General features: G+C 41.6%; 1 long non-coding RNA gene across 1 annotated transcript in view; it reads right to left on the reverse strand.

The window, feature by feature from the left end:
- Positions 1 to 1,154: 1,154 nt before the first annotated feature.
- Positions 1,155 to 26,667, reverse strand: part of LOC135232957 (uncharacterized) — a 31,255-nt gene continuing 5,742 nt past the window's right edge. Inside the window, exons 3-4 of the long non-coding RNA XR_010323602.1 lie at positions 3,152 to 3,240; positions 1,155 to 2,777 (exon numbers count right to left, since the gene is read on the reverse strand). This is a non-coding gene — a long non-coding RNA (uncharacterized LOC135232957). The remainder of the gene's footprint in view (positions 2,778 to 3,151; positions 3,241 to 26,667) is intronic.

Consider the following 26,667-nt stretch of genomic DNA (forward strand, 5'->3'; position numbering starts at 1 on the left):
CTGGCTGAGGCAGCCTTGGACTGACCCAGGAGCTGCGTCTCTCTCTCTCCCTTTTGGAGTGCTCTCAGATCCTTTGTCTCCTCCCTGCCTTCTGCACACACATGGGATCAACCAGATGCCCCAGGGGGCTCTTGGAGTTGTGCCAATGTGGTTGTCCAGGGCCTAATGACTGCGCTGGTTCCAGGAGGCTGGCCTGAAGAGGAAATAGCTCTCACTGGCCTGTGTGGCACTTCCTTTGCCCTATACCCTGGGATGACAATATAGTGCTGTTGCAGATTTAGGGTGATTCAAATCGTGTAGGCAGAGCTGGGCATATTCTGGGGATGATCTTGACCAGGAGCCAAGTGCTTGCAGCCGCCCAATAGGGACCATGGCAGGGGATCCATGGGGAATCTGTGGGGTGCCTTTGCACCTGCAGGTCAATACCAGAGTGTTGGGGTGGAGCTGGGGCCCCACAGGCCTGCAGGATTGGCAGTAAGGTACGACAGCTGGATGCAGTGTGGACCCAGCCAGGCGCCCCTACTTCTCTGTCACCACCACAGAGAGGAGTGGCTGCAGAAATATCTTCTGCCTCCTAGTCCCCACATGGTTCTCTCTAGGCAAACTTTCACCAGGATCATTCACTGGCTAATTCTTTTCAGAAGTAGATTTCCAGGTCCTTCTTCCTAGTGTCTTAGTGTGGAAGCTCAGCTGAAACCTGTCCACCATGGGTGACCCTGCTGGTATTTGAATACTGGTGGCATAGCTTCCAGCATCACAGCAACATGCAAGCCCCCACAGTACGACAAACTGACAGATGGGCTGGTGCATCAGGATCCTAAAAACAAAAAACCAAACCCATTGCCATCAAGTCCATTTCAACTCATAGTGACCGTATAGGACAGAGCAAAACTGATCCCATAGGTTCCCAAGGAGCAGCTGGTAGATTTGAACTTCCGATCTTTGGTTAGCAGCTCGAGTTCTTAACAACTACACAACCAGGGTTTCAATAGAGGGTAGGGTATCTGGGAAGTCAAGTTCCCAGGTTAACCAGCTGCCCCGGCACACCCACCATGATGTGCATATGCATGTGTCAGTGTGTGCCCACCTGTGTGTAAGTGTGTAGGTGTGCATATAACTTGTCTCTGGGGAGGGGAACATATAAATGCCTGAGTGTCACTATTACCTCCACAGAGAAACCATGTCGGGATGCTGAAGACCAGAATGGTAAGAAGTTCTTCCCCATGTCTGTCGGCTCTGGGCTGTGAAGGGGGCAGGGGGCTGTGTTCTACTGTGTGACACTGAGGACACTCAGGGCCACCTGGGACCCAGGAGGAAGGATCAGGCTGTTGGTCCCAAATTCTGCCTCTCTTCACAGCATGAAGATTTAGACAGATTCTTTGATACAACTGAAAGTCAACCTTGGGGACATGGTACAGGTGGGTCATTTTGTCCCCACCCCTACGCTCCCCACAATTTAGGTGGAGTGGGTGGCTTCATGATGATGGTGCTGAGGTTTCTCATCCCTTACTCTGAACACATCCTCACATACCAATAACTCCTCAAGACATACCTGTGTGGTAAATGTGTGCACAGGTGAGGGATACTGAGGCCCAGGGAGGCTGGCTGAGGGGTGTCCAATCCCACAGCATGTGGATGTAGAGCAGGGGCTGCCAGGTGTCTGGTCCCAGGCACCTGGGTCTGGACCCCGATGGGGTGGGGAGGAGGGACAAGGAGCTGAGAATGGGCTGGAGCTTGATTTTAAGGTTCAACAGCAGGGAGGCCGGGGTGAATTTTTTGTTATATTGTAGATTGCCTCTCTAGTTCATTCCCCATGTGTGGGAGGTAGAACCACTCCATAGGATTTTCCACGGTTGATTTTTCAGAAGCAGATCACCAGGTTTGTCTTCTGAGGTGCCTCTGGGTGGGTTCGAACTGCCAAACTTTTGGCTGTTAGTCCAGCTTTTTTTGTTTGTTTTTTATTTTTATTGTGCTTTAAGTGAAAGTTTACAAATCAAGTCAGTCTCTCACACAAAAACCCATATACACCTTGCTACATACTCCCAATTGCTCTCCCCCAATGAGACAACTCGCTCCCTCCCTCCACTCTCTCTTTTCCTGTCCATTACGCCAGCTTCTAACCCCCTCTACCCTCTCATCTCCCCTCTAGGCAGGAGATTCCAACATAGTCTCAAGTGTGCACCTGATCCAAGAAGCTCACTCCTCACCAGCATCCCTATCCAACCCATTGTCCAGTCCAATCCCTGTCTGAAGAGTTAGCTTCGGGAATGGTTCCTGTCCTGGGGCAACAGAAGGTCTGGGTGCAATGACCACCGGGGTCCTTCCAGCCTCAGTCAGACCATTAAGTCTGGTCTTATGAGAATTTGGGATCTGCATCCCACTGCTCCCCTGCTCTCTCAGCGGTTCTCTGTTGTGTTCCCTGTCAGGGTAGTCATCGGTTGTAGCCAGGCACCATCTAGTTCTTCTGGTCTCAGGATGATGTAGTCTCTGGTTCATGTGGCCTTTTCTGTCTCTTGGGCTCGTAATCACCTTGTGTCCTTGGTGTTCTTCACTCTCCTTTGATCCAGGTGGGTTGAGACCAACTGATGCATCTTAGATGGCTGCTTGCTAGCGTTTAAGACCCCAGACGCCACTCTTCAAAGTGGGATGCAGAATGTCGCCTCTCGCTGAGTGGGGGAACATCCGGAGCAGATGATCTCCCACCACTGAATCTGGTGAGAGGTTGCAAGTCACTTTGCATCCCATCCTCTGTTTACAGGTTTTCGGTCTGGTGGACCCTGAGGGACCAAACTGGTCAGACTCCTCACCGAGGTGTGCCCTCCAGGACTGCACCCCCGCGCAGACCCTGCACACACCGATACCTCCAGCCCTCCAAAGTGCAGCTTCCCCTGCTGCAGCCACACCAAATCTGGCGACCCCGCTAGGGGGCCCCGCGGCTCTGCTAACATGGGTCCACAGGTATCCAGCCGAGGCCAGCCGACAAGGGGCACTGCGGTCCACACGGGGGCCCTGACTCCAGTCCCTCCCTCCGGAGCCATCTGGGGAGAAGGCAGGACGGGGTGGGGGGTCTCTCATAAGGTAGGGCGGGCTAGCCCTATGGGGGCGGGGTCAGGATGAAGGGCTGGTCCTTTGCTGGGAGGGGGGAACTCACCCTGGGCCGAGCTGACAGCATGAGCACTTTCCTTTTCCCGGAATAGCTAGCATTTCCTGCACAGCCGTGGGCGCTCCTTTCAGCCCAACCTAAAGGGCAGAGTACAACTGTTCCACAGGGTTTTGAAGGAGCATCTGGAAGATTCGAACTGCCAACTTTTTGGTTAGCAACTGAAGGCTTATCCACTGTGCCACAAAGGCATATATATATATATAACCCACTCGTCTGTTTGTTAGTAGTACTGTGGCGGTTAATGTGTTGCTGTGATACTGGAAGCTATGCCTCCAGGATTTCAAATATCACCAGGGTCACCCGTGGTGGACAGGTTTCAGCAGAGCTTCCAGACTAAGACAGACTAGGAAGAAGGGCCTGGGGGACTACTTTTTAAAAAATTAGCTGGTGAAATCCTGATGAATAACATCAGAAAATTCTTTGATGTAGTGCTGGAAAATGAGCCCCTCGGGTTGGAAGGCATTCAAAATATGACTGGGGAAGAGCTGCCTCCTCAAAGTAGAGTCGACCTTAAGGACTTGGATGCAGTTGAGCTTTGGCGAATTTCATTTGCTGATGTGGCACAACTCAAAATGAGAAGAAACACCTGCAAACATCCATTAATAATTTGGAATGTGGAATGTGCAAACTATGAATCTAGGAAAATTGGAACTCATCAGAAATGAAATGGAAGGCATAAACATCCATATCGACACATTAGTGAGCTGAAATAGACCGGCATTGGCTATTTTGAATCAGACAATCATATGGTTTACGGTGCCGGGAATAGCAAATTGAAGAGGAATGGCGTTGCATTCGTTGTCAAAAAGAACATTTCAAGATCTATCCTGAAATACAATGCTGTCAGTGATAGGAAAATGTCCATATGCCTACAAGGAAGACCAGTTATTACGACTATTATTCAAATTTACACACCAACCACTGAGGCCAAAAACGAAGAAATTGAAGATTTTTACCAACTTCTGCAGTCTGAAATTGATCAAACATGCAATCAAGATGCATTAATAGAAGGTAGAGTCAAGATGGCAGATACGCAGATGCTTCTGGAAAAAAACAGATGAAACAAGTATATTTGTGACAAGCTAGGAGCCCTGAGCATCAAAGGCAAGCTTAGAAAATGAACTGAGGGGCAGGGGGAGGAAGAGATGGTTCAGAAGCGTAGAGGAGTTACCGGACCTGAATTGCAGGGAGCCCTCAGGCACCAATCCTGGAGTGGCGGTGGCAGGCTTGCACTAGTGTTCAGCCACAGTTTCCTCAGGGAGAAGCAGCCAGCCACACAGCCTACTCATATCTCCAGACCCAGAGAAGAACAGTGCTCTTGGCAAAAGCTAACTTTTGTATATTTTACTGTGCCCTACCACCCCCAGCCAGCTTCAGCGGCTGAATTCCCTGGGCCTGAGATAAGCACTGTTGAGCACCTAGAGCCATCCTCCCAGCCTTGGAGAAGGAAAAAATTTGCAACCGGGGGAAAAGATAATTTGCCAGCTCCACTAACCGGGGTTGCTCAGGACAGAAGTGGCTCCTGTCCAGGCATAAATGGTCCGTGGAACTTGAGCACCTTTCCCCTCTGCATGGGCCTGTGTGGGCCTATTTCAGGAGAATAGGCACTTGTTGGCAGACTCCAACCGTGTCAGCTGTGCAGTGGAGAAGTAGGTGTTTGATGTTTGACATTGCTTTGCCTATTAAACAGGGTCCTCACCCACCCACATTAGGAGCCTAAGGACTGGTAGCTCTACTCAGGTAACCCAGGTACCCACAAGAGGGGTCCAAGGATAACTGGTACCTCCCAGTTTTTACAACCAAAATCATTGGATGCCCATGGTCCATCTGCAGAGCCCACCCACCTGCATGCTAGGGAAGAGGGATGCACTTTCCTCAGAGACACTTGGGAGTCGGTTGTCAGCCCTCTGCCTTGTTCAGAGCATGATGACTTGCTGCGATCAGATACTGGTACATACACCAATCACCCCTACCCCTCTAAGACTGTAGGACAAAGCCTGTACCACACACTTGCTGATCAGCTACCTGGACACCTGAGCTGAATTCATGCAAGAAAAGTGAATGGACTCCTAGACTGATATACCTGATAACAGCTCTAGCCATCTGGGGACAGGACATCAGAGCTCCAAAGCCAAAAATAATCAAGCTAGCAACTCAAGCAACCCATTTGGGCATATCAAAACAAAACAAAGCAAGAAGCTATGACACAGTAAGCAAGCATAAACTAATACAATAACTTATAGATGGCTTGGAGACAACAGTCAATATCAAGTCACATTAAGAAACAGACCATGATCATCTCAACAAGCTCTCAAAACAAAGAATCCAGGGGTCTTCTAGATGAAAGGGCATTCCTAGAATTACCAGAGGCAGAATACAAAAGATTAATATACAGAACCCTTCAAGACATCAGGAAGGAAATGAGGAAAGGAACAGAGAAATAAAGCAATAGAAGAAATTAGAAAGATTATTCAGGAACATAATTAAAAATTTAATAAGCTGGAAAAATCCACAGACGGACAGAAATCAGAAACTCAGAAGATTAACAATAAAATTACAGAAGTAAACAACTCAATAGAAAGTCAGAGGAGCAGAATTGAGCAGGTAGAAGCCAGAATTTCTGAACTTTAAGATAAATCACTTGGCACTAATATATTTGAAGAAAAATCAGAAAAAAGAATTTTAAAAAATGAAGAAAACTTAAGAATCATGTGGGACTCTATTAAGATAAATAACCTATGAGTGATTGGAGTACCAGAACAGGGAGGGATAACAGAAAATACAGAGAGAATTGTTAAAGATTTGTTGGCAGGAAACCTCCCTGATATTGTAAAAGATGAGAAGATATCTATCCAAGATGCTCATAAAACTCCACATAAGGTAGACATTAAAAGAAAGTCACCAAGACATATTATAATCAAACTTGCCAAAACCAAAGATAAAGAGAGAATTTTAAGAATAGCTAGGGATAAATGAAAAGCCACCTACAAAGGAGAGCCAACAAGAATAAGCTCGGACTACTCGGCAGAAACCATGCAGGCAAGAAGGCGATGGGATGACATATTTTAAAAATTGAAGGAAAAAAACTGCCAGCCAAGAATCATATATCCAGCAAAACTGTCTCTTAAATATGAAGGTGAAAATAGGACATTTCCAGATAAACAGAAGCTTAGGGGATTCATAAAAAACAAACCAAAACTACAAGAAATACTAAAGGGACTTCTTTGGTTAGAAAATCAATAATATCAGGTATCAACCCAAGACTAGAACACTGGGCAGAAAAATCAGAAATCAACCCAGACAGGGAAATAAAAAAAAAAAAAAAAAAAAAGCTTAAAAACAATGTAATCCATCACATAAATAAAACAAAAGACAAGAATTACACGATTTTATCAATTGATTCAGAAAAGGCATTTGACAAAGTTCAACACCCATTCATGAGAAAAACTCTCAGCAAAATAGGAATAGAAGGAAAATTCCTCAACATAATAAAGGGAATTATACAAAGCCAACAGCCAACATCATCCTAAATGGAGAGAGCCTGAAAGCATGTCCCTTGAGAACGGGAGCCAGACAAGCATGACCTTTATCACTGCTCTTATTCAACATTGTGCTGGAGATCCTTGCCAGACCAATTAGGCTAGATAAAAAAATAATGGGCATCCAGATTGGTAAGGAAGAAGTAAAATTGTCTGTATTTTTAGACGCCATCATCTTATACACAGAAAACCCTAAGGAATCCTCAAGAAAACTACTGAAACTAATAGAAGAGGTCAGCAGAGTATTGGGATACAAGATAAACATACAAAAATCAGTTGGATTCCTCTACACCAACAAAAAGAACATCGAAGAGGAAATCACCAAATCATTACCATTTACAGTAGCCCCAAGAAGATAAAATACTTAGGAATAAATCTTACCAGAGATGTAAAAGAATTATACAAAGAAAACTACAGTACACTTCTGCAAGAAACCAAGAGACCTACATAAGTGGAAAAACATACCTTGCTCATGGATAGGAAGTCTTAACATTAAAAAAATATCTTTTCTACCAAAAACAATCTATACATTTAAAGTAATTCTGATCCAGATTGCAATGACATTCTTTAATGAGATGGAGAAACAAATCACCAACTTCATATGGAAGGGAAAGAGGCCCTGAAGAAGTAAAGCATTACTGAAAAAGAAGAACAACGTGGAAGGCATTACTCTACCTGATTTTAGAACCTATTATACCACCACAGTAGTCAAAACAGCCTGGTACTGGTACAACAACAGATAGATAGACCAATGGAACAGAATTGAGAATCCAGACATAAATCCATCCACATATGAGCAGTTGATATTTGACAAAGGCCCCTAATCAGTTAAATGGGGCAAAGACAGTCTGTTTTACAAATGGTGCTGGCATAACTGGATATCCATCTGCAAAAAAATGAAACAAGACCCATACCTCACTCCATGCACAAAAACTAACTCAAAATGGATCAAAGACCTAAATAGAAAATCTAAAACGATAAAGATCATGGAAGAAAAAATAGGGACAACGTTAAGAGCCCTAATACATGGCATAAACAGTATACAAAACATTGTAAAGAATGTAGAAGAAAAACTAGATAACTGGGAGCTCCTAAAAAATCAAACACTTATGCTCATCCAAAGACTTCACTAAAAGAGTAAAAGACTACCTACAGACTGGGAAAAAGTTTTTAGCTATGACATTTCTGATCAGTGCCTGATCTCTAAAATCTACATGATGCTGCAAAAACTCAACAGCAAAAAGACAATTAAAAAATGGGCAAAAGATATGAATAGACACTTCACTAAAGAAGACATCCAGGTAGCTAACAGATATATGAGGAAATGTTCACGATCATTAGCCATTAAAGAAATGCAGATCAAAACTACAGTGAGATTTCATCTCACTCCAACAAGGCTGGCATTAATCCAAAAAACACAAAATAATCAATGTTGGAGAGGCTGTGGAGAGATTGGAACTCTTATACACTGCTGGTGGGAATGTCAGATGGTACAAGCACTTTGGAAATCGATTTGGCGCTTGCTTAAAAAGTAAGAAATAGAACTACCATACCATCCAGCAATCCCACTCCTTGGAACATATCCTAGAGAAATAAGAGCATTTACATGAACAGATATATGCACACCCACATTTAATCCAGCACTGTTTACAATAGTAAAAATATGGAAGCAACCAAGGTGTCCATCAACAGATGAATGGATAAATAAATTATGGTATATTCACACAATGGAATACTATGCATTGATAAAGAACAGTGATGAATCTGTGAAACATTTCATAACATGGAGGAACCTGGAAGGCATTATGCTGAGTGAAATTAGTCAGTTGCGAAACGCCAAGTATTTTATAAGACCACTATTATAAGAACTTGAGAAATAGTTTAAACTGAGAGGAAAACATTCTTTTGTGGTTACGACAAGGGGGAGGGAGGGAGGATGGGAAAGGGGTATTCACTAATTAGGTAGTTGATAAGAACTACTTTAGGTGAAGGGAAAGACAGCACACAATACAGGGGAGGTCAGCACAATTGGACTAAACCAAAAGCAAAGAAGTTTCCAGAATAAAATGAATGCTTCGAAGGCCAGTGTAGCAGAGGCACGGGTCTGGGGACCATGGTTTCAGGGGACATCTAAGTCAATTGGCATAATAAAATCTATTAACAAAACATTCTGCATCCCACTTTGTAGAGTGGTATCTGGGGTCTTAAACGCTAGCAAGCAGCCACCTAAGATGCATCAATTGGTCTCAACCCACCTGGATCAAAGGAGAATGAAGAACACCAAGGACACAAGGTGATTACGAGCCCAAGGGACAGAAAGGGCCACAAGAACCAGAGACTACATCATCCTGAGACCAGAAGAACTAGATGGTGCCCGGCTACAACTGATGACTGCCCTGACAGGGAACACAACAGAGAACCCCTGAGGGAGCAGGAGAGCAGTGGTATGCAGACCCCAAATTCTCATAAGACCAGACATAATCGTCTGACTGAGACTGGAAGGATCCCGGTGGTCATGGCTCCCAGACCTTCTGTTGCCCCAGGACAGGAACCATTCCTGAAGCCAACCCTTCAGACAGGGATTGGACTGGACAACGGGTTGGAGAGGGATGCTGGTGAGGAGTGAGCTTTTTGGATCAGGTGGACACTTGAGACTATGTTGGCATCTCCTGCCTGGAGGCAAAATGAGAGGGTGTAGGGTGTTAGAAGCTGGCGTAATGGACACGAAAAGAGAGAGTGGAGGGAGAGAGTAGGCTGTCTCATTAGGGGGAGAGTAATTGGGAGTGTGTAGCAAGGTGTATATGGGTTTTTGTGTGAGAGACTGACTTGATTTGTAAACTTTCACTTAAAGCACAATAAAAATTATTTAAAAAAAAAAAAAAAGAGGAGGCGGGCCCAAGATGGCTGACTAGGTAGAGGTTACCTCAGATCCCTCTTGCAACAAAGGCTCGGAAAAACAAGTGAATCGATCACATACATCACAATCTACGAACCCTGACCATCAAACACAAATCTAAAGAGTTGACCTGAGTGACAGAGACTGAGAGTGAACAGCCACAGGGAAGCAGCGACTGTTTTCGGAGCCTGGAGCCAGAGTCCCAGTCAGGAAACCTTGGCGCCGGGCTTTGGACTGGGCGCAGGGGAGCTGAGCATGACATCCTGTGACGGCGCAAACACAGGGTGCAACTGAACTGACCTCCGGGGAAGCCCAGCCAGTGCCTGCAGGCAGCGCATCCATGCGGCTGACAGGAGGAGAAGTCACCGGGAGGCAGCAACTGGTTTTGGAGCTGGGAGTGCGGCATCCCAGCCGGGGAACCTTGGCGCTGGGCTTTGGACTGGGAGCGGAGGAACTAACCGTGGCTTCTGAGACAGCGCATGCACGGGACGTGGGTCTGACCCTCAGGGGCAATCTCTACCCAGCCAGCGCACACAGCGGACGCGCCCCTCGGGAATCTCAGATAAAACAGTCATCCTAAGCAAGATAAGTAAATTTGTCTATATTCCAGGGTGCTACTCTCTCCTATTTATCTGAACCCTCCACTCCCCTTCCCAGGTGGCTTCATTAACATTGGAATTTCCTGAGCCAGAGAGTGAACGGCGCTGTGGTTTTTCTTTCTTTTCTTTTTTTTTTTTTTTTTGGTCTTTTCCTAACCCATTCTCCTGGCCTGAGAGAAGCAGCTACAAAAAACCCAGGGACCAAAAATCCTTCCCTAAATGGACGAAAAACACAGAACCAGCTCAAGCCAAGCATATGTGATTCACAGTCTTGGGCTTTCATCCCTACAGGGAACAAGGTGGCTATTATAATGCAAAGGCATTTCTGATAGGGATCTGACTGTAATTGTTTTAGCGGATTACTGGAAAGACAAGTTTCCCAGGTATGATATCTCTGCATATTCAATAGACCCCTCACTGACCCACAACAGGGAACTGAGGGCTGAAGCTCCCCCCAGACCACCTAGCCTCCTGCCTTAGGGGTCTAAGGAGGGTGACACTTACCAATCTGTACAGGTACTTGCATTGGGGGCCTAAGGTACAGCTGCAGAGCCCATCCACCAAAGTGCTTTAGGAATAGAGACACACCTACCTCACTGGCACTTGGGGGAAGCCTGTCACCATCCTGCCCCCCTAGAGTGTGAACCCCAGCTGCTACTAGAATCTGGTGCACACAACTATCACAACTACTTCTCTAGGTGGATAGGTGACAGTCTGCACCACACACTTGATGACCCAAAATCAGATTCTACTCAAGAATAGTGAATGGACTCTTAGGCTTATATATCTGGTAACAGCCCACACCAGCTGGTAATAGGACATAAGTGAGCCAAGGGCCACAACAATCAAGACAGCACAATCTAGGAGCCCATCTATGTATATTGAAAGAAAACAAAACAAGACTCAGTGAGCAAATATAGAATAAATCACTACAATATCTTAGTGATGGTTTGGAGACAGCAGTCGATACCAAACCACATAAAGAAGCAGACCATGATTGCTTCTACAACTTCCCAAACTAAAGAATCAAAATCTTTCCCAAATGAAGATACAATCCTGGAATTGCCAGATGCAAAATATAAAAAACTAATTTACAGAATGCTTCAAGACATCAGGGATGACCTCAGAAATGAATTAAGGCAAGCTACAGAAAAAGCTAAGGAACACACTGATAAAGCAGTTGAAGAACTCACAAAAGATTATTCAAGAACATAGTGGAAAAATTAATAAGTTGCAAGAATCCATAGAGAGACAGCATTCAGAAACCCAAAAGATTAACAATAAAATTACAGAATTAGACAACAAAATAGGAAGTCAGAGGCACAGACTCAAGCAATTGGAATGCAGAGTGGGAGATCTGGAGGACCAGGGAATTAACACCAATAGAGCTGGAAAAAAATCAGATAAAAGATTTAAAAAAAATGAAGAAACCCTAAGAATCATGTGGGACTCTATCAAGAAGAATAACTTCCGTGTAATTGGAGTCCCAGAACAAGGAGGGATAACAGAAAACACAGAGAGAATAGTTGAAGATCTGTTGGCAGAAAACATCCCTGACATCATGAAAGATGAAAGGATATCTATCCAAGATGCTCATCGAACCCCATTTAAGATTGATCCAAAGGGAAAATCACCAAAACATTATTATCATCAAACTTGCCAAAACCAAAGATAAAAAGAAAATTTTAAAAGCAGCCAGGAATAAAAGAAAGGTCTCCTACAAAGGAGAATCAATAAGTTCAGACTACTCAGCAGAAACCATGCAGTCAAGAAGGCAATGGGATGACATATATAGAGCACTGAAGGAGAAAAACTGCCAGCCAAGGGTCATATATCCAGCAAAACTCTCTCTAAAACATGAAGGCAAAATTAAAGCATTTACAGATAAACACAAACTTAGAGAATTTGCAAAAACCAAAACTATGAGAAATACTAAAGGAAATTGTTTGGTCAGAAAACCAATAATATCAGATACCAGCACAACGAAAGGTCACAGAACAGAACATCCTAATATCAACTCAAATAGGGAAATCACAAAAACAAATTAAGATTAATTTTAAAAAGAAAAAAAACGCTCAAAACAGGGAATCATTGAAGTCAATATGTAAAAGATCACAATAATCAAAAAGAGGGACTAAATACAGGTGGCATAGAACTGCCATATGGAGAGGATACAAGGTAATATAGGACAATACAAGTTAGGTTTTTACTTAGAAAAATAGAGGTAAATATTAAGGTAACCACAAAAAGGTATAACAACTCCATAACTCAAAATAAAAACCAAGAAAAACATAACGACTCAGCAAACATAAAGTCAAATACTATGAAAATGAGGAACACACAATTTACAAAGAAAAATGTCTCAGCACAAAAAAGTAAGTGGAAAAACGAAATTGTCAACAACACACATAAAAAGGCATCAAAATGACAGCACTAAAAAAAAAAACAAAAAAAAACCACATACTTACCTATAATTACCCTGAATGTAAATGGACTAAACGCACCAATAAAGAGCCAGAGAGTCTCAGACTGGATAAAGAAACACGATCCGTCTATATGCTGCCTACAAGAGACACACCTTAGAGACAAAAACAAACTAAAACTCAAAGGATGGGAAAAAATATATCAAGCAAACAATAAGCAAAAAAGAGCAGGAGTAGCAATATTAATTTCTGACAAAATAGACTTTAAAGTTAAATCCACCACAAAGGATAAAGAAGGACACTACAAAATGATTAAAGGGACAATTGACCAGGAAGATATAACCATATTAACTATTTATGCACCCAATGACAGGGCTGCAAGATACATAAAACAAACTTTAACAGAACTGAAAAGTGAGATAGACACCTCCACAATTATAGTAGGAGACTTCAACACACCACTTTCGGAGAAGGACAGGACATCCAGTAAGAAGCTCAATAGAGACACGGAAGACCTAATTACAACAATCAACGAACTTGACCTCATTGACTTATACAGAACACTCCACCCAACTGCTGCAAAGTATACTTTTTTTTTCCAGCACACATGGAACATTCTCCAGAATAGACCACATATTAGGTCATAAAACAAACCTTTGCAGAATCTAAAACATTGAAATATTACAAAGCATCTTCTCAGATCCCAAGGCCATAAAAGTGGAAATCAATAACAGAAAAATTAGGGAAAAGAAATCAAATACTTGGAAACTGAACAATACCTTTCTGAAAAAAGACTAGGTTATAGAAGACATTAAGGAGGGAATAAAGAAATTCGTAGAATGCAACGAGAATGAAAACACTTCCTATCAAAAACTCCGGGACACAGCAAAAGCAGTGCTCAGAGGTTAATTTATATCGATAAATGCACACATACAAAAAGAAGAAAGAGCCAAAAGCAGAGAACTGTCCCTACAACTTGAACAAATAGAAAGTGAGCAACAAAAGAATCCATCAGGCACCAGAAGAAAACAAATAAAAATTAGAGCTGAACTAAATGAATTAGAGAACAGAAAAACAATTGAAAGAATTAACAAAGCCAAAAGCTGGTTCTTTGAAAAAATTGACAAAATTGATAAACCATTGGCCAGACTGACTAAAGAAATACAGGAAAGGAAACAAATAACACAAATAAGAAAAGAGATGGGCCACATCACAAAAGACCCAACTGAAACTAAAAGAATCATGTCAGATTATTATGAAAAATTGTACTCTAACAAATTTGCAAACCTTGAAGAAATGGATGAATTCCTAGAAAAACACTACCCACCTAAACTAACACAATCAGAAGTAGAACAACTAAGTAGATCCATAACAAAAAAAGAGATTGAAACGGTAATCCAAAAACTCCCAACAAAAAAAAGCCCTGGCTCTACGGCTTTACTGCAGAGTTCTACCAAACATTCAGAAAAGAGTTAACATCATTACTACTAAAGGTATTTCAAAGCATAGAAAATGAAGGAATACTACCTAACTCATTCTATGAAGCCACCATATCCCTGATACCAAAACCAGGTAAAGACATCACAAAAAAAGAAAATTACAGACCTATATCCCTCATGAACTTAGATGCAAAAATCCTCAATAAAATTCTAGCCAATAGATTTCAACAACATATCAAAAAAATAATCCACCACAACCAAGTGGGATTTCTACCAGGTATGCAAGGCTGGTTTAATAGTAGAAAAACCATTAATGTAATCCACCATATAAATAAGACAAAAACCACATGATCTTATCAATTGGTGCAGAAAAGGCATTTGACAAAGTCCAACACCCATTTATGATAAAAACTCTCAGCAAAATAAGAACTGAAGGAAAATTCCTCAACATAATAAAGGGCATCTATACAAAGACAACAGCCAACATCACTCTAAATGGAGATAGCCTGAAAGCATTTCCCTTGAGAACGGGAACCAGACAAGGATGCCCTTTATCACCACTCTTATTCAACATTGTGCTAGAGGTCCTAGTCAGAGCAATTAGGCTAGACAAAGAAATAAAGGGCATCCGGATTGGCAAGGAGGAAGTAAAATTATCTCTATTTGCAGATGACATGATCTTATATACAGAAAACCCTAAGGAATCCTCCAGAAAACTATTGAAACTAATAGAAGAGTTTGGCAGAGTTTCAGGTTATAAGATAAACCTACAAAAATCACTTGGATTCCTCTACATCAACAAAAAGAACATCGAAGAGGAAATCACCAAATCAATACCATTCACAGTAGCCCCCAAGAAGATAAAATACTTAGGAATAAATCTTACCAAAGATGTAAAAGACCTATACAAAGAAAACTACAAAGTACTACTGCAAGAAACTAAAAAGGACCTACTTAAATGGAAAAACATACCTTGCTCATGGATAGGAAGACTTAACATAGTAAAAATGTCTATTCTACCAAAAGCCATCTATACATACAATGCACTTCCGATCCAAATTCCAATGACATTTTTAAATGTGATGGAGAAACAAATCACCAACTTCATATGGAAGGGAAAGAACCCTCGGATAAGTAAAGCATTACTGAAAAAGAAGAAGAAAGTGGGAGGCCTCACTCTACCTGATTTTAGAACCTATTACACAGCCACAGTAGTCAAAACAGCCTGGTACTGGTACAACAACAGGCACATAGACCAATGGAACAGAATTGAGAACCCAGATATAAATCCATCCACATATGAACAGCTGATATTTGACAAAGGCCCAGTGTCAGTTAATTGGGGAAAAGATAGTCTTTTTAACACATGGTGCTGGCATAACTGGATATCCATTTGCAAAAGAATGAAACAGGACCCATACCTCACAGCATGCACCAAAACTAACTCCAAGTGGATCAAAGACCTAAACATAAAGACTAAAAAGATAAAGATCATAGAAGAAAAAATAGGGACAACCCTAGGAGCCCTAATACAGGGCATAAACAGAATACAAAATATTACCAAAAATGATGAAGAGAAACCAGATAACTGGGAGCTCCTAAAAATCAAACACCTATGCTCATCTAAAGACTTCACCAAAAGAGTAAAAAGACCACTTACAGATCGGGAAAGAATTTTCAGCTATGATATCTCCAGCCAGCGCCTGATCTCTAAAATCTACATGATTGTGTTAAAACTCAACCACAAAAAGACAAACAACCCAATCAAGAAGTGGGCAAAGCATATGAACACGCGCTTCACTAAAGAAGATATTCAGGCAGCTAACAGATACATGAGAAAATCCTCTCGATCATTAGCCACTAGAGAAATGCAAATTAAAACTACGATGAGATTCCATCTCACTCCAACAAGGCTGGCATTAATCCCAAAAACACAAAATATTAAATGTTGGAGAGGCTGCGGAGAGATTGGAACTCTTATACACTGCTGGTGGGAATGTAAAATGGTACAACCACTTTAGAAATCTATCTGGCATCTTCTTAAAAAGTTAGAAATAGAACTACCATACAACCCAGAAATCCCACTCCTCGGAATATACCCTAGAGAAATAAGAGCCTTCACACGAACAGATATATGCACACCCATGTTTATTGCAGCCCTGTTTACAATAGCAAAAAGCTGGAAGCAACCAAGGTGTCCATCAACGGATGAATGGTTAAATAAATTGTGGTATATTCACACAATGTAATACTACGCATCGATAAAGAACAGTGACGAATCTGTGAAACATTTCATAACATGGAGGAACCTGGAAGGCATTATGCTGAGTGAAATTAGTCAGAGGCAAAAGGACAAATATTGTATAAGACCACTATTATAAGATCTTGAGAAATAGTATAAACTGAGAAGAACACATACTTTTGTGGTTACTAAGAGGGGAGGGAGGGAGGGTGGGAGAGGGTTATTTACTGATTAGTTAGTAGATAAGAACTACTTTAGGTGAAGGGAAGGACAATACTCAATACACGGAAGGTCAGCTCAAACGGACTGGACCAAAAGCAAAGAAGTTTCCGGGATAAACTGAATGCTTCAAAGGTCAGCGGAGCAAGGGCGGGGTTTGGGGACTATGGTTTAAGGGGACTTCTAAGTCAATTGGCAAAATAAATTCTATTATGAAAACATTCTGCATCCCACTTTGAAAAGTGGCGTCTGGGGTCTTAAATGTTAACAAGCGGCCATCTAAGATGCATCCATTGGTCTCAACCCACCTGGATCAAAGGAGAATGAAGAACACCAAGGTCACATGATAACTCTGAGCCCAAGAGACAGAAAGGACCACATGAACCAGAGACTTACATCATCCTGAGACCAGAAGAACTAGATGGTGCCAGGCCACAACCGATGACTGCCCTGACAGGGAGCACAACAGAGAACCCCTGAGGGAGCAGGAGATCAGTGGGATGCAGACCCCAAATTCTCATAAAAAGACCAGACTTAATGGTCTGTCTGAGACTAGACGAATCCCAGCGGTCATGGTCCCCAAACCTTCTGTTGGCCCAGGACAGGAACCATTCCTGAAGACAACTCATCAGACATGGAAGGGACTGGACAATGGGTTGGAGAGAGATGCTGATGAAGAGTGAGCTACTTGTATCAGGTGGACACTTGAGACTGTGTTGGCATCTCCTGTCTGGAGGGGAGATAGGAGGGTAGAGAGGGTTAGAGGCTGGCAAAATTGTCACAAAAGGAGAGACTGGAAGGGCTGACTCATTAGGGGGAGAGTAAGTTGGAGTATCGAGTAAGGTGTATATAAGCTTGTATGTGACAGACTGATTTGATTTGTAAATCTTCACTTAAAGCTCGATAAAAATTATTTTTAAAAATAAATAAATAAATAAATAAATGTAAAAAAAAAAAAAGGAAGACTCATACCTCACTCCATGCACAAAAACGGGCCTAAAATGGATCAAAGACCTAAATATAAAATCTGAAACGATAAAGATCATGGAAGAAAAAATAGGGACGTTAGGAGCCTTAATACATGGTATAAACAGTATACAAAAGATTACTAACAATACAGAAGAAAAACTAGACAACTGGGAGCTCCTAAAAATGAAACACCTGTGCTCATGAAAAGACTGCACCAAAAGAGTAAAAAGACTACCTATGGACTAGGAAAAAGTTTTTAGCTACAACATTTCCGATCAGCCTCTAATCTCTAAAATCTACATGATACTGCAAAAACTCAATTACAAAAAGACTAATAACCCAATTAAAAAATGGGCAAAGGATATGAACAGACACTTCACTAAACAAGACATTCAGGTAGCCAACAGATACATGAGGAAATGCTCATGATCATTAGCCATTTGAGAAATGCAAATCAAAACTACCGTGAGTTCCATCTCACTCAAACAAGGCTGGCTTTAATCCAAAAAACACTAAATAATCCATGTTGGAGAGGTTGTGGAGAGACTGGAACACTTACACAGTGCTGGTGGGAATATAAAATGGAACAACCACTTTGGAAATCAATTTGTCTCTTCCTTAAAAAGCTAGAACTAGAACTACCAAAAGATCAAGCAATCCCACTCCTTGGAATATATCCTAGAGAAATAAGAGCCTTTACATGAACACATATATGCACACCCATGTAGGACTGTTTATAATAGCAAAAAGGTGGAAGCAACCAAGGTGCCCATCAAAGGATGAATGGATAAATAAATTATGGTATATTCACACAATGTAATACTACACATTGATAAAAAACAATGATCAATCTGTGAAACATTTCATAACATGGAGGAATCTGGAAAACATTATTCTGAGTGAAATTAGACAGTTGCAAAAGGACAAATATTGTATAAGACCACTATTATAAGAACTCAAGAAATAGTTTAAACACAGAAGAAAATATTCTTTGATGGTTACGAGAGGGGTGAGGTAGGGAGGGTGGGAAAGGGGCATTCACTAATTAGATAGCAGAAAGTACTACTTTAGGTGACGGGAAAGACAACACACAATATAGGTGAGGTCAGCACAAATGGACTAAACCAGAAGCAAAAAAGTTTCCAGAATAAACTGAATGCGTCAAAGGCCAGCATAGCTGGGGGGGGGGGGGGCGGCGGTTTGGAGAGCATGGGTTTAGGGGACATCTAAGTCAATTGCATAATAAAATCTATGAAGAAAACATTCTGCATCCCACCTTGGAGAAAGGCATCTGGAGTCTTAAACACTAGCAAGCAGCCTTCTAAGATGCATCAATTGGTCTCAACCCACCTGGATCAAAGGAGAATTAAGAACACCAAGGACACAAGGTAAATCCACCAAAGACAGAAAGGGCCACATAAACCAGAGACCACATCCGTCTGAGACCAGAAGAGCTAGATGGTGCTCAGCTACAATCCATAACTGCCCTGACAGGGAACGCAACAGAGAACCCCTGGGGGAGCAGGAGAGCAGTTGGATGCACACCCCAATGTCTTGTAAAAAGACCAGTCTTAACAGTCTGACTGAGACTAGAAGGATCCCGGTGGTCATGGTCCCCAGAGTTTCTTTTGGCCCTGGACAGGAACCATTCCCAAAGCCAACCCTTCAGACAGGGATTGGACTGGACGGTGGGTTGGAGAGGGATGCTGCCGGTCAAGAGTGAGCTTCTTGGATCAGGTGGACACTTGAGACTATGTTGGCATCTCCTGCCTGAAAGGGAGATGTGAAGGTAGAAGGGGTCAGAAGCTGGCAAAATGGACAGGAAAAGAGAGAGTGGAGGGAGAGAAAGGGCTGACTCATTGGGGGAGAGCAATTGGGAGCATGTAGCAAGGTATATATAAGTTTTTGTGTGAGAGACTGACTTGATTTGTAAACTTTCGCTTAAAGCACAATAAAAATTCTAAAAAAAGAAGCATTAATAATTACTGGTGACTGGAACTTGAAAGTTGGAAACAAAGAAGGATTGGTATCTGGAAAACATGGCCTTGGTAAAAAAAAACGATGGCAGAGATACCACGATAGAATTTTGCAAGACCAACGACTTCTTCATTGCAAATACCTTTTTTCAACAACATAAAGGACTACTATACATGTGGACCTCGCCAGGTGGAATACACAGGAATAAAATCGACTACATCTGTGGAAAGAGACTATGGAAAAGCTCACTATATTCAGTCAAAACAAGGCCAGAGGCCAACTTCAGAACAGACCGTCAGTTGCTCATATGCAAGTTCAGTTGAAGCTGAAGAAAATAAGAACAAGTCCACGAGAGCCAAAGTATGACCATGAGTATACCTCACCTGAATTTAGAGACCATCTCAAGAAAAGATTTTATGCATTGAACACTAATGACCCAAGACCAGACAAGATGTGTAAGGACATCATACACTAAGAAACCAAGAGGTCATTAAAAAGACAGGAAAGAAAGAAAAGTCCAAAATGAATGTCAGAAGGCTCTGAAACTTGCTCTGGAACATACGGTAGTTAAAATGAATAGAAAAAATGATGAAGTAAAAGAACTGAACAAAGATTTCAAAGGGTGGCTAGAGAAGACAAAGTAAAGTATTATAATGACATGTGCAAAGACCTGGAGATGGAAAAATCAAAAGGGAAGAACACACTTGGCATTTCTCAAGCTAAAAGAACTGAAGAAAAAATTCAAGCCTTCAGTTGCAATATTGAAGGTTTCTATGGGCAAAATGTTGGATGATGCAGGAAGCTTCAAAAGAAGATGGAAAGAATACACAAAGTTACTGTACCAAGAAGAATTGGCTGACCTTCAACCATTTCAGGAGGTAGCACATGATCAAGGACCAGTGGTGTTGAAGGAAGAAGTCCAAGCTGCACTGAAGACATTGGTGAAAAACACGGCTCCGGGAATTGACAGAAAAGTAATTGAGATGTTTCAGCAAATGGATGTCTCTGCCAAGAAATTTGGAAGACAGCTACTTGGCCAACTGACTGGAAAAGATTCATATTTGTACCTATTCCAAGAAAGGTGATCCAACAGAATGAGGAAATTATTGAACAATATCATTAGTATCACACACAAGTAAAATTTTTCAGTCCATTGACAGGGAACTGCCAGAAATTAACGCTGGATTCAGTGGAGGATGTGGATCCAGGGATATCACTGCTGATGTCAGGTGGACCCTGGCTGAAAGCATAGAGTATCAGAAAGAGGTTTACCTGTGTTTTATCGACTACGTAAAGGCATTCAACTGTGTGGAGCATAACAAATTATGGATAACATTGCAAAGAATGGGAATTCCAGAACATTTAATTGTGTTCATGAGGAACCTGTACATAGACCATGACGCAGTCTTTCAAACAGAACAAGGGAGTACTGTGTGATTTGAAGTCAGCAAAAGTATGCATCAGGGTTGTATCTGCATGCTGAAGGAATAATCCCAGGAGCTGTACTATATGAAGAAGAATGAGCATCAGGATTGGAGGAGGACTCATTAACAACCTGCCATATGCAAATGACACAACTTTGCTTGCTGAAAGTGAAGTGGAATTGAAACACTTATTGATGAAGATGAGAAAGTATAGCCTTCAGTATGGATGAATTACACCTCAACATAAAGAAAACAAAAATCCTCACAACTGGATCAATAAACAACTTCACGATAAACAAAGAAAATACTGTAGTCATCAAGGATTTTGTTTTACTTGGATCCACAATCAATGCCCATTGAAGCAGCAGTCAGGAACTCAAAGGACGTATTGCATTGGGCACATCTACTGCAAAAGACCTCCTTCAAGTTTTAAAAAGGAAAGATGTCATTTTGAAGAATAATGGTGTTTTCAATTACCTTATATGCTGCACAATGAATAAGGAACACCAAAGAAGAATTGACAACTTCGAATTATAATGTTGGTGAAGAATATTGAATATACCAATGACTGCCAGAAGAAAGAATAAATCTGTCTTTGAATAAGTACAGCAGAATGCTCCTTAGAAGCAAGGATGGTGAAACTTAGTCTCATATATTTTGGATGTGTTGTCAGGAGGGAGAAGGACGTCATGCTTGGTAAAGTGGAGGTCAGCAAAAAAGGAGGAAGACCCTCATCGAGATGGATTGACACAGTGGATGGAACAATGGGCTCAAGCATAACAAGGATTATGAGGATGGTGCAGGGCTGAGCAGTATCTTGTTCTATTGTACATAGGGTGGCTATGAGTCAGAACTGACCCAACGGCACCAAAAAAATATATCATTATATAGAGAGACGGATTTATCTCAAGGAATTGGCTCACGAGATTGTAGCATCTGGCAAGTCCCATATCCATGAGTGAGGCATAAGGCATCAGGCTGGAGTTTTCTCCTGAGTCTCGTAGCTGCAGGGGCTGATGAACCCAAGATCCAAGGCCAGATGGCAGGCTGCTGGCTCATGGCTGTGAAGGCTGATGAATCCAAGATCAGCAGTTACGACGGCAAGTTGCTTGCTGCCCCAAGTTCCAAGAACTGCCTGGTGGTCAGATGCTGACAAGCCAAATGCAGGATCCAGAGCAGAACAAAAGCCATCGAGCTTTGACAGAAAGCCTACGTATATTGGATACAGGCCACATCTCCAAGGAAAGTCCATTTCAACTGATTGCTACTCACAGCAAATACCATCATAGAGGTGAGCACATTATATCAGATGTTATGCTGGATGTGGTTATATAATTATATGACTGCCAAACTACATCATAACTCTCAAACCCTGAGAATCATGGTCCAGCCAGTTGACACACAACCTTATCCGTCACAGTTATCATCAAAATTAAAACTTTTGTGTTTCAAATGACACCATCAAGAAAGTGAAATCAAGCCACACAACAGAAGAAAATTTTTGCAAATTATATATCTGATAGAGACTTGTATCCAGAATATATAAAGAGGTCTTACAACTTAATAATAAAATATAAGCCCATTTAAAAATTGGATGTGAATATACATTTCTCCAAGAAGATATGTAAATACCTAATAAGCACATGAAAAAATTCACTACATTATTAGCCAACCCTCAGGGAAATGCAGATCAAGACCACAATGAATTACTACTTCATATCCACTAGCCAGTTGCCCTGGAGCCTGACTTATGATGACCCTGTGTCTGCAGAGTAGAACTGAACTCCATATGGTTTTTAATGCTGTGACCTTTCAGAAGCAGGTCACAAAGCCTTCTTCCAAGTTGCCTCTAGGTGGGTTCAAATTGCCAACTAGGATGACTCTTCAGAAAGAACAATAACATATGTTGGTGAGAATGAGGAGAAATTGGAACCCTCATACACTGCTTGTGGGAATGTAAACTTGTGAAGCCACTTTGGAAAACAGTCTGGCAGTTCCTCAAAAGGTTAAACATAGGGGGCCAAGATGGCAGAGTAGTCAGATGCTTCCTGTGGTCTCTCTTACAACAAAGACCAGAAAAAACAAGTCAATTGATTATATATGACAAGCTAGGAGCCCTGAACATCAAAGGCAAAGTTGAGAAATCAGACTGAACTGCAGGGAGAGGGAGAAAATGTTCAGAAGCAGCAAGATGTTGCCAGACCTGACCCGACAGGATCCAGCACCCTGCAGGCCAATTCTGGCCCTGCTGCAAGTGCAGTGAGGCAAGCAGAGGGGTTCCAGACTCATTTTCCACATCGGGGGAGACCAAACAGTGGAAAGCCTACTTAGCACTCCAGGATAAGTGAGAAGCCACCCACAATCAGTGGCAAATGATAAGTACCTGCATTTAACCTATCATGATCCAAAAATACCCCTTCAGAAAAAAAATCTCACCCACTTACCTGCTCCCTTCCCACTCTGCACTGGGTCCCAGCCAGCTGCATTCTCTGGGCTGGTACAAGGACTGCCCATTTGCATTAAGCCATTCTCCCTGCTTTGGAGAGGGAACAAATTAACAAACAGGGAAAAAATAATCCTCTAAGCCAGGAAATCAGAGCAGAAACAGCTCTTTTGCCTGTGCACAGGCATAATGGGTCCATGGACTTTGAATGCCTTTTACCCCTGCATAAACCTGTGTGGACTCATTTCAACAGCGTAAGCCCTCATCAGCACAGTACAACAGCGTAAGCCCTCATTAGCTGAAACCTGAAGTCTAACTTCAACTGTTTCAGTTACATGAGGGTGAGGCAAGTTCTTGTCATTTGTCACTACTCTGCCTATTAAGCAGGGTCCTTACCTACCCATGTCAGGGGCCTAAGGATTGGTGGCTCCACCTATGACACCTAGCCACCAACAATAGGCGTCCAAGAACAAGTGGTGCCTCCCAGTCCTTAGTGCCAACAGCATTGTGTGCCCATAGTCAGGATGCAAAATCCAACCACCTAGGTGCTCTAGGGAACAGGGACACACTTTCATCACAGACAGTCAGGGGTTGTTGTCAGCCCTCTGCCTTGCTCAGTGTGTGACCTCCCACTGCACCCAGATACCTGTGCCTACACCAATCACCCCTGCTCATCTAGGACTGTAGGTGAGAGCCTACACCACACACTTTGTGACTGATTATCTGGACACCTGAGCTGAATCCATGCAAGAAAAGTGAAGAGACTCCTGGGCTCATATAGTTATCAGCTCTAACCACCTTGTGACAGGATGTTAGAGCTTCAAAGGTGACAATAATCAAACTAGCTCACTCAAGCAGCCTATTTGGGCATATTAAAACAAAACAAAACAAGAACACAGTAAGCAAATAAAATAAATGAATGCAATAACTTATTGATGGCTTGGAGACAAGCGTCAATATCAGATCACATAAAGAGGCAGGCCACAATGGCTTCAGGACCTCCCAAAACAAATAATCAAGAAAACTTCTGGATGAAGAGAATTTCCTGGAATTCCCAGAGGTAGAATACAAAAGGTTATACAGAACTCTTCAAGAGATCAGGAAGATCAGGCAAAACACAGAACAAGCTAAGCAGCACACAGACAAAGCTTTAGAGGAACTTAAGCAGATTAGACAAGAGCATGATGACACATTTAATAGGCTGCAAGAATCCACAGATATACAGCACACAGAAATTCAGAAGATTAACAATAAGATTTCAGGATTAGACAATTGAATAGAAAGTCATAAGAGCAGAATTGAGGCAATGGAAGTCAAAATTAGTGAGATAGAAGATGAAGCACTTGGCACCAACATATCTGAGGAAAAATCAGATAAAAGAATTCTTAAAAATGAAGAAACCCTAAGAATTATGTGGAACTCTATCAAGGGGAATAACCTATGAGTGATTGGAGTACAAGAACCGGCGGGGGGGGGGGGAGGGACGGATAACAGAAAATACAGAAATAATTGTTGAAGATTTGTTGAGAGAAAGCTTCCCTGATATCGTGAAAAATGAGAAGATATCTATCAAGATGCTCATCAAACCCCACACAAGGTAGATCCCAAAAGAAAGTCACCAAGACATACTATTATCGAACTTGCCAAAACCAAAGATAAAGAGAGAATTTTAAGAGCAGCTAGGGATAAACAAGAAGTCATCTACAAAGGAGAGTCAATAAGATTAAGCTCGAATTACTCAGCAGAAACGAATGCAGGCAAGAAGGCAATGGGAGGACATACATAAAGGCTTGAAGGATAAAAATTGCCAGCCAAGAATTATATATCCAGCAAAACTGTCTCTCAAATGTGGTTGTGAAATTTGGACATTTCCAGACAAACAGAAGTTTAGGGAATTTGCAAAAACCAAACCAAAATTACAGGAAATACTAAAGAGAGTCCTCTGGTTAGAAAGTCAATGACATCAGATAACAACCCAAAACTAGAACACAGGACAGAGCAACCAGATATCAACCCAGATAGGGAAATCACAAAAATAAATCTAAGCTAAAATGCTCAAAACAGGGAAACAGAGACGTCATTACATAAAAGACAACAGCATTAAAATAAAAAAGAGGGACTAAAAAATGTAGCCACAGATTTTTCATATGGAGAGGAAGTCATATGGAAAGGATATAAAGGAAAAAAGATTTATTTAAACTTAGAAAATAGGGATAAATCTTAAGAGAACCACAAAGGAAGCTAGCAATCCTACACATCAAAATAAAAAACAGGAAAAACATAAAGACTAAGCAAATACAAAACCAACCACAATGAAAAAGAGGAAAATATATAAAGAAAAACAAGTCAGCACAGAAAATTAAGTGGAACAAAGAAACTACCAACAACACACACAAAAAGGCACCAAAATGACAGCAGTAAATTCATACCTATCAATAACTATGCTGAATGTAAATGGACTAAATGCACCAATAAAGAGACAGAGAGTGGCAGAATGAATAAAAAAAACACGATCCATCTATATGCTCCCTACAAGAGATACACCTTAGACTTAAAGACACGAACAAACTAAAACTCAAAGGATGGAAAAAAATATATCAAGAAAACAACAATCTTTTTGAGCAGGAATGGCAATATTAGTTTCAGACAAAATAGACTTTAAAGTAAAATCCACCACAAAGGATAAGAAAGGACACGATATAATGATTAAAAGGTCAATACACCAGAAAGACATAGCCATAATAAATATTTATGCACCCAACAACAGGGCTCTAAAGTACATAAAACAAACTCTAACAGCACTGAAAAGAGAGATAGACAGCTCCACAATAACAATAGAAGACCTCAACACACCACATTCAGTGAAGGACAGAACATCCAGAAAGAAGCTCAATAAAGACACTGAGGATCTAAATGCCACAATCAACCAACTTGACCTCATAGACATATACAGAACGCTCCACCCAACAGCAGCCAAGTATGCTTTCTTTTCTAGCACACACGGAACGTTCTCTAGAATAGACCACATATTAGGCCATAAAGCAAGCCTTAATAGAATCCAACATCAAAATATTACAAAGCATCTTTTCTGACCATAAAGCCATAAAAGTAGAAATCAATAACAGAAAAAGCAAGGGAAAATAATCAAACATGTGGAAACTGAACAACACCTTTCTCACAAACCTTTGGGTTATAGAAGAAATTAAGGATAGAATAAAGAAATTCATAGCATGAAATGAGAATGAAAACATATGCTACCAGAACCTTTGGGACACAGCAAAAGCAGTTCTCAGAGGTCAATTTATAGCAATAAATGCACACTTCCAAGAAGGAG

This window comes from Loxodonta africana, chromosome 12 (genome assembly GCF_030014295.1).
Source record: "Loxodonta africana isolate mLoxAfr1 chromosome 12, mLoxAfr1.hap2, whole genome shotgun sequence".
Classification (NCBI taxonomy): domain Eukaryota; kingdom Metazoa; phylum Chordata; class Mammalia; order Proboscidea; family Elephantidae; genus Loxodonta; species Loxodonta africana.